The sequence below is a fragment of the Trichechus manatus genome, unplaced genomic scaffold (genome assembly GCF_000243295.1).
Source record: "Trichechus manatus latirostris isolate Lorelei unplaced genomic scaffold, TriManLat1.0 scaffold00003, whole genome shotgun sequence".
NCBI lineage: Eukaryota > Metazoa > Chordata > Mammalia > Sirenia > Trichechidae > Trichechus > Trichechus manatus.
In genome coordinates, this window is record NW_004443939.1 from 15,151,220 (window position 1) to 15,167,624 (window position 16,405).

Genomic DNA, 16,405 nt, shown 5'->3' on the forward strand with positions numbered 1-16,405 from the left:
CCTCCCTCTCGCGCTTCCACCCTCCCTCCCTCTCTACCTCCCTCTTTTCCTCTCCCCCTAGCCCGCCAGTTCGGGGCTCCAGGCTGCTGCCGCCGCGGGCGCCCAGCTCCCGGCTCTAGCAGGCAGCCTGTCCCGTCAGGAGCAGATACCATTTGGGGATAGTTGTTGTTAAGTGGGTTCCCGCACCCGTCCCTCACATATTTCCTTTTCTGGTTCCCGAAGTGCGAGATTTAAATCGCCAGTGGACAGCTCAGACCTTTAACCTATGCAGTGACTTTAGGAAATGGTCCCCATACCCACCCCCAACTGCTAGAACTCTCTTTAGGAAAAAGGTGGAGAGTTTTAAAAGCGACCTAATAGATGCTTAAGTTAAAGCGCAGAGATGCAGAATAAAGTCTGAGCTAGGCGTCCTTCTGTCGGGCCCGAGCCTCGGTTATTGGGCCTATACCCAGCTAAGCTCCCCCCTGCGCCCCTTGAGGAACCTTGCGCTCCAGCCCAGTCGGATCACTGTTAACATCCTCCACCTTGATGGGCTTCCAGAGTCTTAACCCTAGTTATTGCCTTAAAGAAAACGTGTTCTACGTCATCAGAGTTTTAAAAACTGGTCCCAAAATCAACTCATCTGAAAAACCTAGCTAATTTTCCACACCACCTCCATGTAGTATCTCCGGGAGCTAAGCCCGTACAATCCTGTGTTTGTATTTTTTACCTCCTGTTGTAAGAACTAGTGTGTACTCGTTTGTCTCCTCCACTGAGCTGTAAACTCCTGGGGAATAGGGACCGAGTGTTATTCATCTTTGTACCCCCCATGGTGCTAACAAAGTTCTACCTCAAGTAGGCCCTCCATAAACTTTTGTGGAATGAATAAATAAGTGAATGTGAAAGCAAACCCAGAGTTTGCATTTCAAAAGCCTAGAAGAGACCTTATTTGATTTAGATAGTACACGTATTAAGTTGCAATGTTAGTTGTCTCTTTGGGAGGATACATTTATATTTGTACTTAACGTCCAGGGAAAAGGGGGGGAGGGGATCTTAAGAAATTTACTGCTCTATCATGATAGTCTAAATGCCTGGGCCTGGTTTTGCCGTGTTTCATGAAATGGCCCGTTGGCCAAAGCAACTTATCTCTCATGTTGCCCAAAAGACCCTTAGTTTGGTGACCACCGCCCCCCCACAACACACAATTTTCACCACCACCACCTCTTACACACCTGATTTCATCTGCTCCATCCGTCCAAATCCTCCTCATTCTTTAAGGCCAAGGAAATATCCCAAATCTGCTCCATCCTCCTCTACTCTGTTACTGAGCTTCTAGTGCCCTTACAGAAGAGGCCATGCAGATTACATTTAACAGAGGTGTTCATTTCTAGCCCCCAACTAGACTAGACACTTCTTCAGGACAGGTACCCAACTTTATGTGTATAGAACTCCATCTCCGTGGCATCTCAAAATTCTTAACAGTTCTGTGGATATAAAAACCAGTTGCTGTCAAGTCGATTCTGACTCATGGGAATGCCATGGTGTCTGAGTAGAACTGTGCTCCATAGCGTTTTCAATGGCTGATTTTTTTTTGGAAGTAGATTGCCAGACTTTTCTTTCAAGGAGCCTCTGGGGATATAGTTGCTAAGTTGCTATTTACTCATTCTTTCATTCAATGCTTTATCCAACAGTCATAAACTGTGCCCTTGACATTTTCCAGGTTTTCTTTTCTAAGTACTTGAGGATACCAAGATGCCAAGACACTTGGTCCTGTCCTGAAGGAGCCCAGGTAAAGAATAGTGATTAATTAATTACTTTTACTTTGGAGAACACCAGGTACTATCAGCTGGGAAGAAACGGACAGAACTGCTGCCAAGGGTAGTGATCAGAAGTGTTTGACTGGAACCCAAATGTAGATAAACTTGCAGGGTAGTTGTCTTACCTCTTCTTTACCTTTTTAGAAGCTTACATCATTAAAAGAAGTAATATGCCCTTCTTACTTCTACAGCTAAATCTGCATCCTGTGTTCTCATATCAGCAAGCTGCCAACTTCCACACATTTGAATAATAATGATGTCTTTGGGTTAGAATTTCTTTTTAAGACCAAGGGATTTTTTTAATGGAAGGTTGGTAGGATTCAATGTCCAGATTTACTCTCCATTTGATAGTACATTTCACCGAAGGAGGTGATGTTCCATATACTTCAGGCTTGAATTGGCTCCACAAGGAATATCTTGTTTAGTTGAATTTATTTATTTATTTAAACTTAATGAATTCCTCAACTCATTTTTCTATCGCCTTCTACAACACACCCTTCTGCTCCCAAACACGTCATTGCAGAGTGACTGGCCTAACTCGTTCGGTTCCAGTTTCCTTGTCTGGAAATGAGAAGCTTAGAATAAATTCCTGGTTTCCTACCAAGATGATCCCGTTTTGTTGGATCCATATTTCCCAAGGGGACAAAGTATTGTTGTTGCTTGTGCTGTCAAGTCAATTCCAACTCAGAGGGACCCTATAGGACAGAGTAGAACTAACTGCTCCATAGGGTTTTTTAGGCTGTACTCTTTATGGGAGGAGATCTTTTCTCCCATGGATCCCAGGTCTTTCTCCCAGGTCTTTTCTCTTATGGAGCTGCTGGTTAGTTTGAACTGCCAATCTTTTGGTTAGCAGCAAAGTGGCTAACCATTACGCCACTAGGGCTTCTTAAGGGGAAAACATTGACAAGTAGAAAAGAGCGTGAATGTTTGAGTTGGCTTGATCTGGGATTGAGTCCTGCCTCTGCCCCTTACTGTGTGTGCATAGGTGCTTACACAGTCACTTACCCACTCCGAGGCTCAGTTTTCTCATCTGTAAAGTGGAGATAATAGTAGTACCTACATCGTGGTTTGCATGCAAGATACGATTATTATTATATATTTAGGAATTCTTAAGGGAAATCAACAACCTCATGTTAAAAACTAATAAAACTGATAGTTGCTTGGTTCTTTCTCAGCTCTAAAATTTTAACATGGTATGATTAGTTTTTTAATACATTTTAGGAGAAGTCTGGGTGTGTTAACTCTATTTGACAGTGGTGCTAATAGGTCAGGGCTCCTGTTTTGTATATAGAAAGGTGGTAATGATGTACAATGAATATTTTGTGAATGGATGAATGAATGAATGTGTGAATAAATGAATACTTAACTGAAGGTAGATTAACTGCAGCTTCCTCCCCCAACCCTATATAGGATTTACTGACTATATTCCACCTGGCACATATACCAAACCTGTTAACCATTTGCCTTTGAGTTGATTCCAAAACTGCACATAGTGTAGAACTGAATGTAGGGTTTTCAATGGCTGTGACTTTTCGGAAGTAGACCACCAGGCCTTTCTTCTGAGGTGCCTCTGGGTGGATTTGAACCTCCAACCTTTCAGTTAGTAGCCAAGCGCTCAACTGTTAGCATCTTCCAGGGACTTCTATATACTGGACTATATTTTGTGTATATATATACGTGTATATATATATATAGTGTTTTGTCTCCCCAACTTGCTTATGAGTTCCTTATAAACAAGGAGTGTGGCCTGGGCCTTTGTCTCCCTCACAGCCTCATTGCAGCACTTTGCACAGAGGAGGGCTCAGTACCCAGAGTTGAGAAAGCCCACTTTGGAAGCCAAGGGCACCATGTCATTATTGCCATTGCAATAAACATAATGTAGAGATCTAAAAGAATTGAATATACCTCCTTAAACGCTTAATATACTTCCCAGAGACACCTAACAAGAGTAATAATCTCACCTGGAGGCTTCTTGTTCTCAAAAATAGCTTTTATCCGTAAATGGCATCCCTGTGGCTCTGTGGTTGTTGGTATTTTCTCATAGTCAGTGCCTGTGGATGTGAGCAGGCACTGTGGGTTCACACTCTATTATTCAGTGTCACACCTCTCTCTATATATATATACATATATGTATATGTATACATATAGTGATTTTATATATATATATAAAATTTTATATATGCATATACAAAATCACAGCTGCTTTTAAAATGCTTATTCTTTTTTTCCAGCAAAACCACCTCTCCCTTCTTTCTCTCTGGGACCCTTGGTCTTATTTTGTATGGAAATTCGAGACATTTTCTGGCCTTTCCTTTCACATACTAACCTTGGGTATGAACTATTCTGAACCCAGCTCAGAAGACCAATACTTCAATCTACTATTTACATGAAATTGTTTAATAATACCCCACGGCCCTCTCCCTTTTCATATATCACCATCTACCTTCCAAAGCTCCGTATCACCTTTTCTTTCACATTCCACATTCATTTCAGACATCCAGCATATTCAATTCCAGCTCTAAGCCTCACCAGCTGTGTAAATAAACTTGGGAAATTACTTACCTTTTTCGAGCCTTACTTTTCTCATTTCTAAAAATAGGGAATGATAATACCAAACTCATAAGTTGCTATGAACATTAAGTAAAATAGTGTGAAAAGTGCCTAGCACAGTGCCTGACACGAAGTGGGCCTTCAACAAACATGGCACGTTATAAGGGAGGATGTTTTCTATTCTCAGATAGCAAAAACAAAACAAAGAACAGAGCAAAAACTATAACTCCTAATTATAGTCTCTTGTGAAATTGCCTCTTTGAACCCAGGCAACCTGGAAGGGCAGGTAAGAAAATTTCTAGGTGTCTAGAAGCAATCTACTTTCAAAAAATATCAGCCATTGAAAACCTTGTGGAGCACAGTTCTACTCTGACACACATGGGGTCATCATGAGTTGGAATCTACTGGATGGCAACTTTATTGCTATTATTTTTTTTAATGCTCTTTGAATTCACCAGTGAAATCTTCAAGGCTGTGGGAGTGAGTAGAAATCAAGTCCTTGGCATGCTGAAGCACCTTACTCCTGCTTTTCCCATGAGCCCTCAGAAGACATTCATCCAGCAGTTCTTCTCCTGCCAATTCTGAGACAAGCATTGTTTTAGAGTTTTTCAGCCACCCCTTTATTCAGCTCTGTTCTCTCCCTCAGCACCTTACTCCCACTCAGATCAAACTACCTCCCATTAAGCCTTAAATCTTTGCAATTCTTTCTTTGCTGGTATTTGCTGCTAATGGCTTTTTCAAGCTGAAGATCAATTTTCAAGTCAATGACTCATGAGAGTAATTGTTAAGCATAATTCCAGAATGTGTTGAGGACATTCTTGAGGAATACATGTTCGCAAAAGACATTCAGTGCACAAAACTAATTTTGGTTTAGCTATTCTGCAAACTGATAGCTAAAATATTTTTTTTGTTTGTGTATTTTGTTGTTTTATCCTGATACGAAATCCCAATAAAGACTTCCTTTGAAAAAGAGTTCACGTTGCTCTATAAATATTATTAATCATAATGTAACAATATGTGATGAAAGTTTCCCAATACCTGAAAAATTTGATACCTGAAGGCTGAGAAACTTGATTTCTTTCATAAATATTTATTACCTGTTTACCATATTATGTGTTTACCATATCTTGTGAGTGCTAGAATTCAAATGTAAAGAAGATAGCTATGGCCTTTGCTCTCGGAAAGTTTATAATCTTATCTAAGTAAAAGAGCCCTGGTGAGCAATGACTCTGTGAGCTGATAGGGTAAGTCCTAAAAAAAAATCACAGCATAAGAGGCTTGGAAGAGACCTCAAATCTGACAGGAGGTGTCCTCCTTGGCTTGGCGTACAAGGTTCTCCTCCATGCTCTGGCTCAGTTTGACCTTCATAGAAACATCATGTAGTTGTTTAGAGCCAGGCCTTGGATTCTGACTGCCTGGGATTTGAACCCTCGCTTTGCCACTTAGTAGCTGTGTGCCTGGGCTAGTTAAGTTCACTGCTTTGTGTCTCAGTTCCCTCATCTATAAAATGGGAATGACAATATCCTTCTCAAGTATAATTGTTATGAAGATTAAATAGGTTAGTATTTATAAAATGTTTAAAATGCCTGAATCATATTAAGTACAATATAAGTATTTGCGGCAAAGTAAGTTTTTTCCCTCTTCTGCCACTTTCACAAGAGCACCTTGGGTTCTGTTCACTTTAAACATCTTGATGAAACCCCAGAGCACCACATGTTGTTGGACATAGGTCCATTAGTAATTTATTATTATTATTATTCGTTATTAATTTATTGGGAATCTCCAATAGGCCAGGTGCTATTACATAATTATGGGAGGCAGCGTGAAAAACATGAATTTAAGGTCAAACGCACCTTGGTGGAATTCTGGCTCAACCATGGACCACATTTGAGACCTTGGGCGAGTAACTTAACCTCTCAGAGCCTCACCTGGGAGTTACCTATGAAATGGGGATGATGATATCTTCGCAAAGACTGTGATAAGGATTAAATATGTTCAGTGTATAAAGAGTTCAGCAAAGGGCCAGCCATCTGATGAGTACTCAATAAGGAGGAACTAGAAGAGGTGAAGAGTAGCCCTGGTGGCACAACAGTTAAGCACTCGGCTGCTAATCGAAAGGTTCAAACCCACTCAGTGGCTTCAAGGGAGAAAGACCTGGCAGTCTGCTTCCGTAAAGATTACAGCCAAGAAAACTCTATGGGGCAGTTCTACAGGGGGTGGCTATGAGTTAGAATTGACTCAACAGCAACTAACAACAACAGAAGAGGTGAAGGAGGAAAAAGAATAGTGTAATCTTGGATACCGTTATTTGATAACTGACGTCCAATGCCCTCAATACCCACCCTCTCATCTTGCCTTTTTCAGGGTCCTTTTGTCCCCCGTGAGATGCTTCCCTCAATTCCAGAATCCTCATTGACAACTCTCCCTCTCTGAACCCTGTTCTTACTAAGCCCCTAGGACTGACTGTTGAAACTCTGACCAGCTTTCAAATGTCGCACATACTTCGTTGTATCCACTCCAGTAGATCACAAATTCGTTGGGATGGAGGGAATGTGTTTTACTCAGAACTCTTTTTACTTAATTTTAGTAGGATGCCAGGCCCTGTAGCGACTCTTCCAGAACTTTGCCTCTTTAATTCCCTCTCTCAACGGATATTCTATTTCACTGGTGAGCTAGGGAGGGAGGGAGAACTATCAGGTATAACTACTCTCAGCCTCCAACTGATCTATTATCTTCCCCTGCCTTATTTCCAAGTAAGCAATGTGCCACCTCTTGTGTGAAGCACACACCTCTACTTATGTTCCTAGACCCAGTTTAGAGAGCTGCCCAGTATAGCCCAACAATTAAGAGCATGTGCTCTGAAGTCGGACTACCTGGATTTGGCTCTGCTATTTAGGGACTGTGTAATCTTGAGCAACTCACTACTCCTATTTTTACCTTGGTTTCCTCTTCTATAGAATGAGAGTAATAACAATATTCCTCTGGGTGACTATAAGGATTGAATGAGCTTATATGTGAGAACTACTTACCACGTGCTTAGCACATGGTATGCACTCAGCAAAGGTCAGCTATTATTGTCTTCAATCACCATCACTGCCTTACTTCCCATTCCCTCCCCGAGGTGCTGCTAGATTCCAGACCCACCAGTCCACTCATTCTGCTCTGACAAACATCACCAGTGACTCCTTTGGTGCTTATCCTACTTGATGTCTCTGATATTTGACATTACTGACATTTCTCTTTTTGGAAAAATCCCTCCCCATCCCCTTGTCTCCTCCTGGGTCTCTTCCTATTTCTCAAACATTCCCTTCTCTCTCTTTCATTGGCTCTAGTTCCTCTGCTCACTTCTTTAATATTAGTATTCTTAAGTATTCTGTCCTTTACATCATCTCTTCTTATAGGGTCTGTGCTATATCTCCAGCTTTCATCTCTTGCTTGAACTTGAGACTCAGAGCCAGTTGCCTCCTGGACTTTTCTGCCTAGACAAGCACACATACCTCCAGATCAACCAGATATCTTCCTCTCTTCTCTGCCTTACTTCAGTTAATGGCCCAACTGTCCAACCAGTCATCCAAGTTACATATCTCAAGGCTGTTCTTGATTCCTTAGCCACACACCCAACCAATTATCCAGATCAGATTCAACCTCCCTTATTCATAACGCACAGTGGTTAAGAACTCAGTTGCTAACCAAAGGGTAGCAGTTCAAATCCATCAGCCACTCCTTGGAAACCCTATGGGGCAGTTCTACTCTGTCCTATAGGGTCGCTATGAGGCAAAATTGACTCTATGGCAACAGGTTTGGTTTTTTGTTTCATTCATAATGAGGCAACTTCCCCTCTCCATCCTCCCCACCTCTCTGCCAGTCCAGACTCTCATCATCTCTCCAACTTGGACTATTGCAGACCTTCTCTATCAGGTCTACAACCTTTAGTTTCTTACTACAGATAATCCAGTCTGTACAGCTTCCAAAATGTGATCATTGTAAAACAAAAATTTGATTTTCTTACTTCCTGAATATCCAAACCAAAAATCCTTTGCCGTCAAGTGATTTAGATTTATAGCGACTCTATAGGACAGAGTAGAACTGCCCCATAGGGTTTCCGAGGAGCAGCTGGTAGATTCGAACTGCTGATCTTTTGATTAGCAACTGAGCTCTTAAACACTCCACCACCAGGGCTCCCTTCTTGAATATAACCCTTCAGTATAACTCATTGCCTGCAGAATAAAGCCTACATTTTTTATCCTATTATCTATCTAGCTAAATCTCATTGAGTATTCTAAGATCTAGATAGTTTGGACTACCGTTTGTTCCCAGACTCACCAAGGAAATTCTTTGTGCCAAATGTAGTCCATGGTCTAGCTCAGGTCCTTCTCCTTGTAACCAGTTGACCTCGAGGGTGGTGCCATCAAGCTATGATTCTATGGTATTCCTCCTCTTGTATTACCTAGTTCAAGGTACTGACTACCCAGAGGCCCCAAATGGAACCCTATAAATCATCCTAGACTCATCCTTAATTAATATGGTCAACAGATACTGAGTATATTGTATACCAGGCAACATGAGCAATCCATTATAATAATAACACGAACACTTAAACTATGTGACAGATATCATTCACATATATATAACAGATATCTGTAACTGTGACAATGTCTGTCACATAGTTATATATTTATATATACGTACATATATGTGTGTATATATATATTTATGTATAAATATTTAACTCTTAGAACTAAAATAGGAAAATAATATTATGTACCTCAAATGGTTATGGTAAGGATTAAATATATATACACATATATGTATATATAAATATTCTCTCTCTCTCTCTCTATATATATATATACATGTCACTTAAACACTTTTATCTTCACCACAACCATTTGAGGTACATACTGTTATTTTTCTGTTTTAGACACTGGGAAAACTTAGGCTCAGAGAGGATTAGTAACTTGCCCAAGGTCACAGAGGCAGTAGCACTGGCGCTGGGATTTGAATTTAAGCAGTGTAGCACCAAAATCTACGCACTTAACCATTACTGTCTTCTGCCTTTGATTTTAATAGCAGTAATAGTAACATCTCTTAAGATTTTCTTTGTACCAGGCACTGTTATGAATATATTACATATATTATTTCCTTTAATCCTCACAACACCCTCTGTGAGGTAGGTACTACCTCTCCTTGACTACCTAAGCAAATGAACTTTGCCTAAAGAAAGTCAAATAAAAATTCAAATTGATAACCCAGAATAATCTGGGAGTGAAAGCTCACTTTAAAAAAGTATGTTTTTACTCTTCTAAGAATCTTGTTCCAGAATTACCTAGAATTGCAGATTTCTCAGACAATTTAACACAAAATTTCAGGCACGTTTCCAGTTTGATGATAGAGGGTCACCTATCTTTATTCATACAGCTATCCATATATTAAGGAGCCTTGGTGGTGCAGTGGTTAAAGCACTCAGCCACTAACCAAAAGGTTGGCAGTTCGAACCCACCATCTGCTCCACGGGAGAAAGATGTGGCAGTCTGCTTCCATAAAGATTTACAGCCTTAAAAACCCTATGGGGCAGTTCTACTCTCCTATAGGGTCAGTGTGAGTTGGAATCTACTCAGTGGTAGTAGGTTTGGTTTTTGGGGATCCACACATTCAACAAACATTTACTGAGCACCTATTATATGACAAATATAAATAAATCAGAGAATATTTCTACCATCAAGAAAATGAAAAACCAGAAAAAGGAAAAAGACCATTGAATGTTTGTTGAAACCAGTAAACACAATAAAGTATGACAAGTAATGCAGCAGAGAGGTTAAGAGAATGGATTCTAGAGCCAGACAGACTTCACTGAAAGCCTGACTTCACCACTTGCTGTGTGACCTTAGGAAATTCATTTAAACAATTTATGTCTCAATTCTTTCACAGTGCTTACCTCATAAGATTGTTGTCGAGAATACAAGTGTTACTATATAAAGGACTGCTATCAGTGCCTGGGACATGGTAAACACTAAATAAAGGGCAGTCATGGTGGCGCAATGGTTAAGAGCTTGGTTACTAACCAAAAGGTCGGCGGTTCGAATCCACCAGCTGCTCCTTGGAAACCCTATGGGGCAGTTCTACTCTGTCCTATAGACTTGCTATGAGTGTGAATTGACTCGATGACAACAGGTTTTTAATGGGTATCATAGGAGCCCTGGTTGCACAGTGGTTAAAGTGCTTGGCTGCTAACCAAAATATCAATGGTTCAAACTCACCAGCCGCTGGTGAGTTTTTCCCTCCTGCCAAGGGAGAAGGATGTGGCAGTCTGCTTCTGTAAAGATTTACAGCCTTGGAAACCCTACGGGACACTTCTAGCCTGTCTTATAGGGTCTCTATGGGTCAGAATCAACGCAATGGCAATGGGTTTGTGTTTTGTTTTTTTAAGGAGCCCTGGTGTTGCAATGGTTAAGAGCTCAGCTGCCAACCTAAAGGTTGGTGGTTTGAACCCACCAGCAGCTCCTCAAAAGAAAAGACTTGGTGATCTGCTCCTGTAAAGGCTACAGCCTAGGAAACCCTATGGGACAGTTCTACCCTGTCATATAGTGTCGCTATGAGTTGGAATTGACTCAAATGCACACAACAACATCAACATGGGTATCTTATAGAGTTCCTAGGTGGTCCAAACAGGTAAGCACTAAACTACTAACCAAAAGATTGGCAGCTTGAACCCACCCAGTGGCGCCTCAGAAGAAAAGCCTGGTGATCCACTTCCGAAAGGTCACAGCCTTAAAAACCCTATGGAGCGAAGTTCTACTCTGCAACACATGGGGTTGTCATGAGTTGGAATCGACTTAACAGCAACAGGTTTTTTTGGATACATATATATCCAAATGTGTGGTTCAGTGGTAGAATTCTTACTTTCCATGTGAGAGACCCGGGTTTGATTCCTGGCCAATGCACCTGATGTGCAGCCACCATCCGTTTTAGTTGTGCGTGGGGTCACCATGAGTTGGGGGCTGACTCTACCGCAGCTAACAACATCAACAGGCTATTAGTAGTAATATTAGTCATCATTGTATTATAATATAAGGGTATGCTGGTTTTGGAAAGCAAGAGCAAAAGAGGGAGTGGATTATTTTATGGTGGAGCTGGGGAAGGAGTTCAGATCGTCTTTAAAGAAATGGTAACTCTAGATGAGTTTTAAAAGATGAGTAGGTATTCTCCAGGTAGTCAAGAAGGGAAGATATATATGGACAAGATTAAAATCAGCGTACAATAACTCCAAAAGATCAGGGCAAAGAGTTGATATTATATATATATATATGTATATATATATATATATATATGTATGTATGTATGTATATGTATATTATATTTTCAGCATCTTGCTTTGGAGATCTACAGCCATGTAAGATAGAAACATAACAAGGGTAGAGAAGTAATGGTCTCATGATTACAGATCTTTGAAAGCCATCATTTGAAACCATGTTTATTATTAGGCATAATAACACCCTCTCCTGTATTTGTATAACATCATTTCTGAACGATTTTAAGATGCTATCTCAGTAATCTTCATAGCAAACCTCGGAGATGTGGCCAATTATAATTATCCCGATTTTTCATAGGGGAAAACAAAAGTACAAGGAAGGGGAGGCAGAAATCCAGGGTTCTTCAAAAGTTATTGCTGGATCTAAAAATGAAACCCTAATTTGGAGGTCACTAAAGTATCCAAAGTAACAATATCACACTAATTCCACACCCACCCCGTCTTTCTCTTGTCTTTGTTAACATACAGCAAAATGCAAAGAGTGGGGTTGAAAGACCATCAGAAATAGTGATGAGCCACGCAGAAATGTTGGATGGACTATGAGACAGGTTTGTGATGAGGAGTAGAATGGACACATTGGGGATAGGCTGGAAAGTTTGCCAGAAGAAAAATTTACTTATTTAAATGCTCTGATGTTGTATAACTTATGTATAGTAAAGTGCACACGTTATAGGTGTACACCTTGAAGAATTACAGCATAGGAATACATATATAAGATAGAAAACCACTAAAATCAAAATATAGAAAATTTCAGCATCTCAAAATGCTCTTAATCCCCCAACCAGTTGACTAATTCTGCAGTGCTAAGCATTCTTTTCACATTTATCTCCTTACCAAAAAACCAAACCTGATGCTGTCAAGCTGAGTCAATTCTGACTCATGGCGACCCTATAGGCCAGAGTAGAACTGTCCCATAGGGTGTCCAAGTCTGTAATCTTTTATGGAAGCAAACTGCCACAGCTTTCTCCTGCGGAGCAGTTGGCAGATTCGATCCGCTGACCTTTCAGTTATCAGGTGAACACTTAAACACTGCACCACCAGGTCTTCTTTTTATCACCATCCCGTTGCAGTCGAGTCAATTCTGACTCCTGGCAACCCTATAGGACAGAGTAGAACTGCCCCATAGGGTTTCCAAGGAGCAGCTTTGCTTCTTCTTTTGGTTAGCAGCTGAGCTCTTAACCACTGCGCCACTAATTTTTCCTGTTTTGGAATTTCATAATATGTGTTTGTATTCTTTTGTGACTGGCTTTTTTTTGGTCCAACGTTATGTCTGTGATATCCATCCATGTTATTTTATGTAGCAGTATTTTATTTCATTTCATTGTATAAATATATTACAATTTGTTTATCCATAGGACATCTGAGTTGCTTCCAGTTTTTCACTGTTATCAATAAAGCTGCTATAAACATTCTTGTAGATGTCTTTTGATGGGCATAATCATTTCTTTCTGTTGGATATGTGGAATTGTTGAATTATAGGGATACTTAACATTAACAGACACTGTAGAACAGATTTTGAAAGCAAATATGCCACATTACACTTGCACTAGCAATGTAAGTTCCAGTTGTTGCACAATTTCACCAACACTTGACATTATCAGTCTTTTTAATTTTAGCCATTCTGATGGGGATATATGAGTATCTCATTGGAGTTTTAATTTGTATTTCCTTGATAACTAATGATGTTGACTTTTAGTCATTTGGATATTCTCTTGTGAAATGTCTGTTCAAGCCTTTTTTTCTCCCCCCATTTTTAAATTTGTCGACTGTCTTTTTCTTCTTTATTTGTACAAGTTCTTTATATATTCTGGATATAGATACTTTCATAGGATTTGTATTGCAAATATCATCTCTTGGTCTGTGGTTTGTTGTTTCACTCTTTTAATGGTGTTTCTTCATGAGCGGATGTTCTTAATTTTAATAAAGTCCAATATATCAATCTTTCCTTTTATGGTTTGTGTTGATTTTCTATTTAAGAAATCATTTTTACCTCAAGGCCTTGAAGATATTCTCTTATGGTTTTGTCTAGAAGCTCTATTGTACTACTTTCACATGTAGAACTATGATTCATCTCTAATTTATGTATATGGCTGTCAAATTGACTCAGTATAATTTCTTTCCTACTGAGTTACAGTAGTGACTTTGTAGTAAATCAGGTAACCATATGTGTATGGGTGGGTCTGTTTCTGGACTCTCTTTTATTCCGTTAGTATATTTATCTCAAGTTGTGGTAACACCAGACTGTTTTAATTATTGTGACTTTATAGTAAGACTTGATATACAGTAAGTCTACAACATTTGTTCTTCAAAATTGCCTTGACTATTCTAGGTTCAAGGAGCCGTGGTGGCCCAGTGGTTAAGCACTTGGCTGCTAACTGAAAGATCAATGGTTCAAACCCACCAGCAGCTCCACCGGAGAAGGGTGTGGCAGTCTGCTCCCGTAAAGATTTACAGCATTGGAAACCCTATGAGGAAGTTCTACTCTGTCCTGTGGGGTCACTATGAGCCAGAATAGACTAGATGGCAACAAGTTTTGGGGGTTTAGTATTCTAGGTTCTCTGAATTTCATAAAAATTTGAGAATCATGTTGTCAATCTCTACAGAAGAATTTTTCTGGGATTTTGACTAGGATTGCATTGAATGTAACGATCAACTTGGCACGATTCGCCATCTTAATATATTGAGCTTTCTAGTCAATAAAAAATAGGATTTCTTCCATTTATATAAGTCTACTTTAATTTTGTCAGCCATATTTTATCATTTTTAGGGTAGAGATCTTGCACTTCTTTTGTTAGATTTATTCTTAAATACATGGATTTTTTTGGTGCTATTACAAATGGTTTCTTTTTTAATTTTATTTTCTAGTTGTTTGGTTCTAGAATACATAAATACAATTGGTTTCAAATATCAACCTTTTATCCAATGACCTTGCAAAATTAATTTGTTTTCATAATTTGCAGATTCTTTTGATTTTCTATATAAACAATCATGTCATATGTGAATAATGATATTTTTACTTCTTGCTTTCCAAATTTTATAGTTTTTATTTTGTTTTCTTGCCTTATTGTATTGGCTAATGTAGAAAAGTCACCACTGTTATTAGATACATGTTTGGGAAATGCTAGCCAGTGCAATCAGACAAGCAAATAAAATGAGAAACAAGAAGGAAGCAAATGTAGAATTATTTGTAATGGATATAATTATAAACCTAAAATATACAAACAATTTAAATAAAAATCATTGCAAACAATAAGCAAATTCATTAAGATAGCCAATCACAAATTTAATATAAAAGTCAATCACTTTAAAATAACGATTATCTGTCAGAAAGCAGAACAGAAGAATATATCTCATTCACATTTACTACAAAAAGTTGAAATTTTAGGCAAGAATTTAATAAGAAAAGCACAGGAACTTAAAATTCCATTGAGGTCTATAAAGAAGAGTTAAATATGTGAAAAGACATTCTTTTACTTGGATAGAATATTCAATAGTAAAAAAGACACTAGCCCTCTCTTCCTCAGTGCTAGCTATAGCGGTGGCAGCCATCTCCTACCCGGCATCACGGCCATCCTTGGACCTCTCGTGAAGCCCAAGATTTGCCAAGAAGACAACCAAGAAGTTCATCTGGCACCAGTCAGATCTATATATCAAAATTAAGCATAACTGACATTACGTGGATTGCAATCAATATCACAAAACAATTTGTGTGTAAATTATTGAATGAGAAACCAGTTTGCTCAGTAAACTTTCACCTAAAGCATAATAAAAAAAAAAAATTAAGCATAACTGGCAGAACACATCAACAACAGGGTCTGGAGAAGATTCCTGTTCTTGATGCCCAACGTTGGTTATGGAAACCACAAGAAAATGAAGCAAATACTGCCCAGTGGCTTCTGAAAGTTTCTGGTCCACAGTGTTGAGGAGCTGGAAGTGCTGCTGATGTGCAACAAAGCTTATTGTGCTGAGATTGCTCAAAATGTTTCCTCCAGGAACCATTAAACTGCCTTGGAAAGAGCAGCCTAGCTAGCCATCAGAGTTACCGATCCCAATGCCAAGCTATGTTGGAAAGACAATGAATAGACAACTCATTCGTAAGTTTTATTTGTGTTTAATAAAACAATATAAACGCTGACAAAAAAAAATTTTTTTAAATAAAGAAAAGGACATTAGTTATCTTTGACTCAATCTAAAAATGTAATGCAATTCTTATCAAAACAATAGGAACCCCTGGGTAGTGCAAACAGTTAAGCTCTTGGCTACTAACTGCCGATGGAACAAAACGCTGCTGGGTCCTGCATCATCCCCGTGGCGGGCTGCAGATCAACCGTTGTGGTCCTGTAGAGTTTTCATTGGCTGGTTTTCAGAAGTAGATTGCTAGATCTTTCTTCCTAGTTAGTCTTAGTCTAGCAGCTCCACTGAAATCTGTTAGCATCATGCAACGCACAAGCAGGTGGTGGCTATGCATGGGTGCACTGGATGGGATCAGACTTAAGTCTTCCTCACAGAAGGGTGAGAATCATGCCACTGAACTACCAATGCCCTCACATTCTTCTAGATTAAAACATGAAAAAAGGAAACCTTAAAGTAACTCGAAGAAAGAATGGGATAATACTAATTTGAAAATAATTTTAACATTAGAAACACCTTTTTAATCATTTTCAAAATCCTCAAACCATAAAGAAAAGTGTTAATATTGAAATTTAAATCTCAATATTTTAGATGTTTATCAAGTTTAAGGCTCTGTGAA

At 39.3% G+C, this 16,405-nt stretch overlaps 1 pseudogene; it reads left to right on the forward strand.

The window, feature by feature from the left end:
- The first annotated feature begins 11,918 nt into the window (after window positions 1–11,918).
- LOC101353273 (60S ribosomal protein L32 pseudogene) lies at window positions 11,919–15,892 on the forward strand (annotated as a pseudogene).
- Window positions 15,893–16,405: the final 513 nt, after the last annotated feature.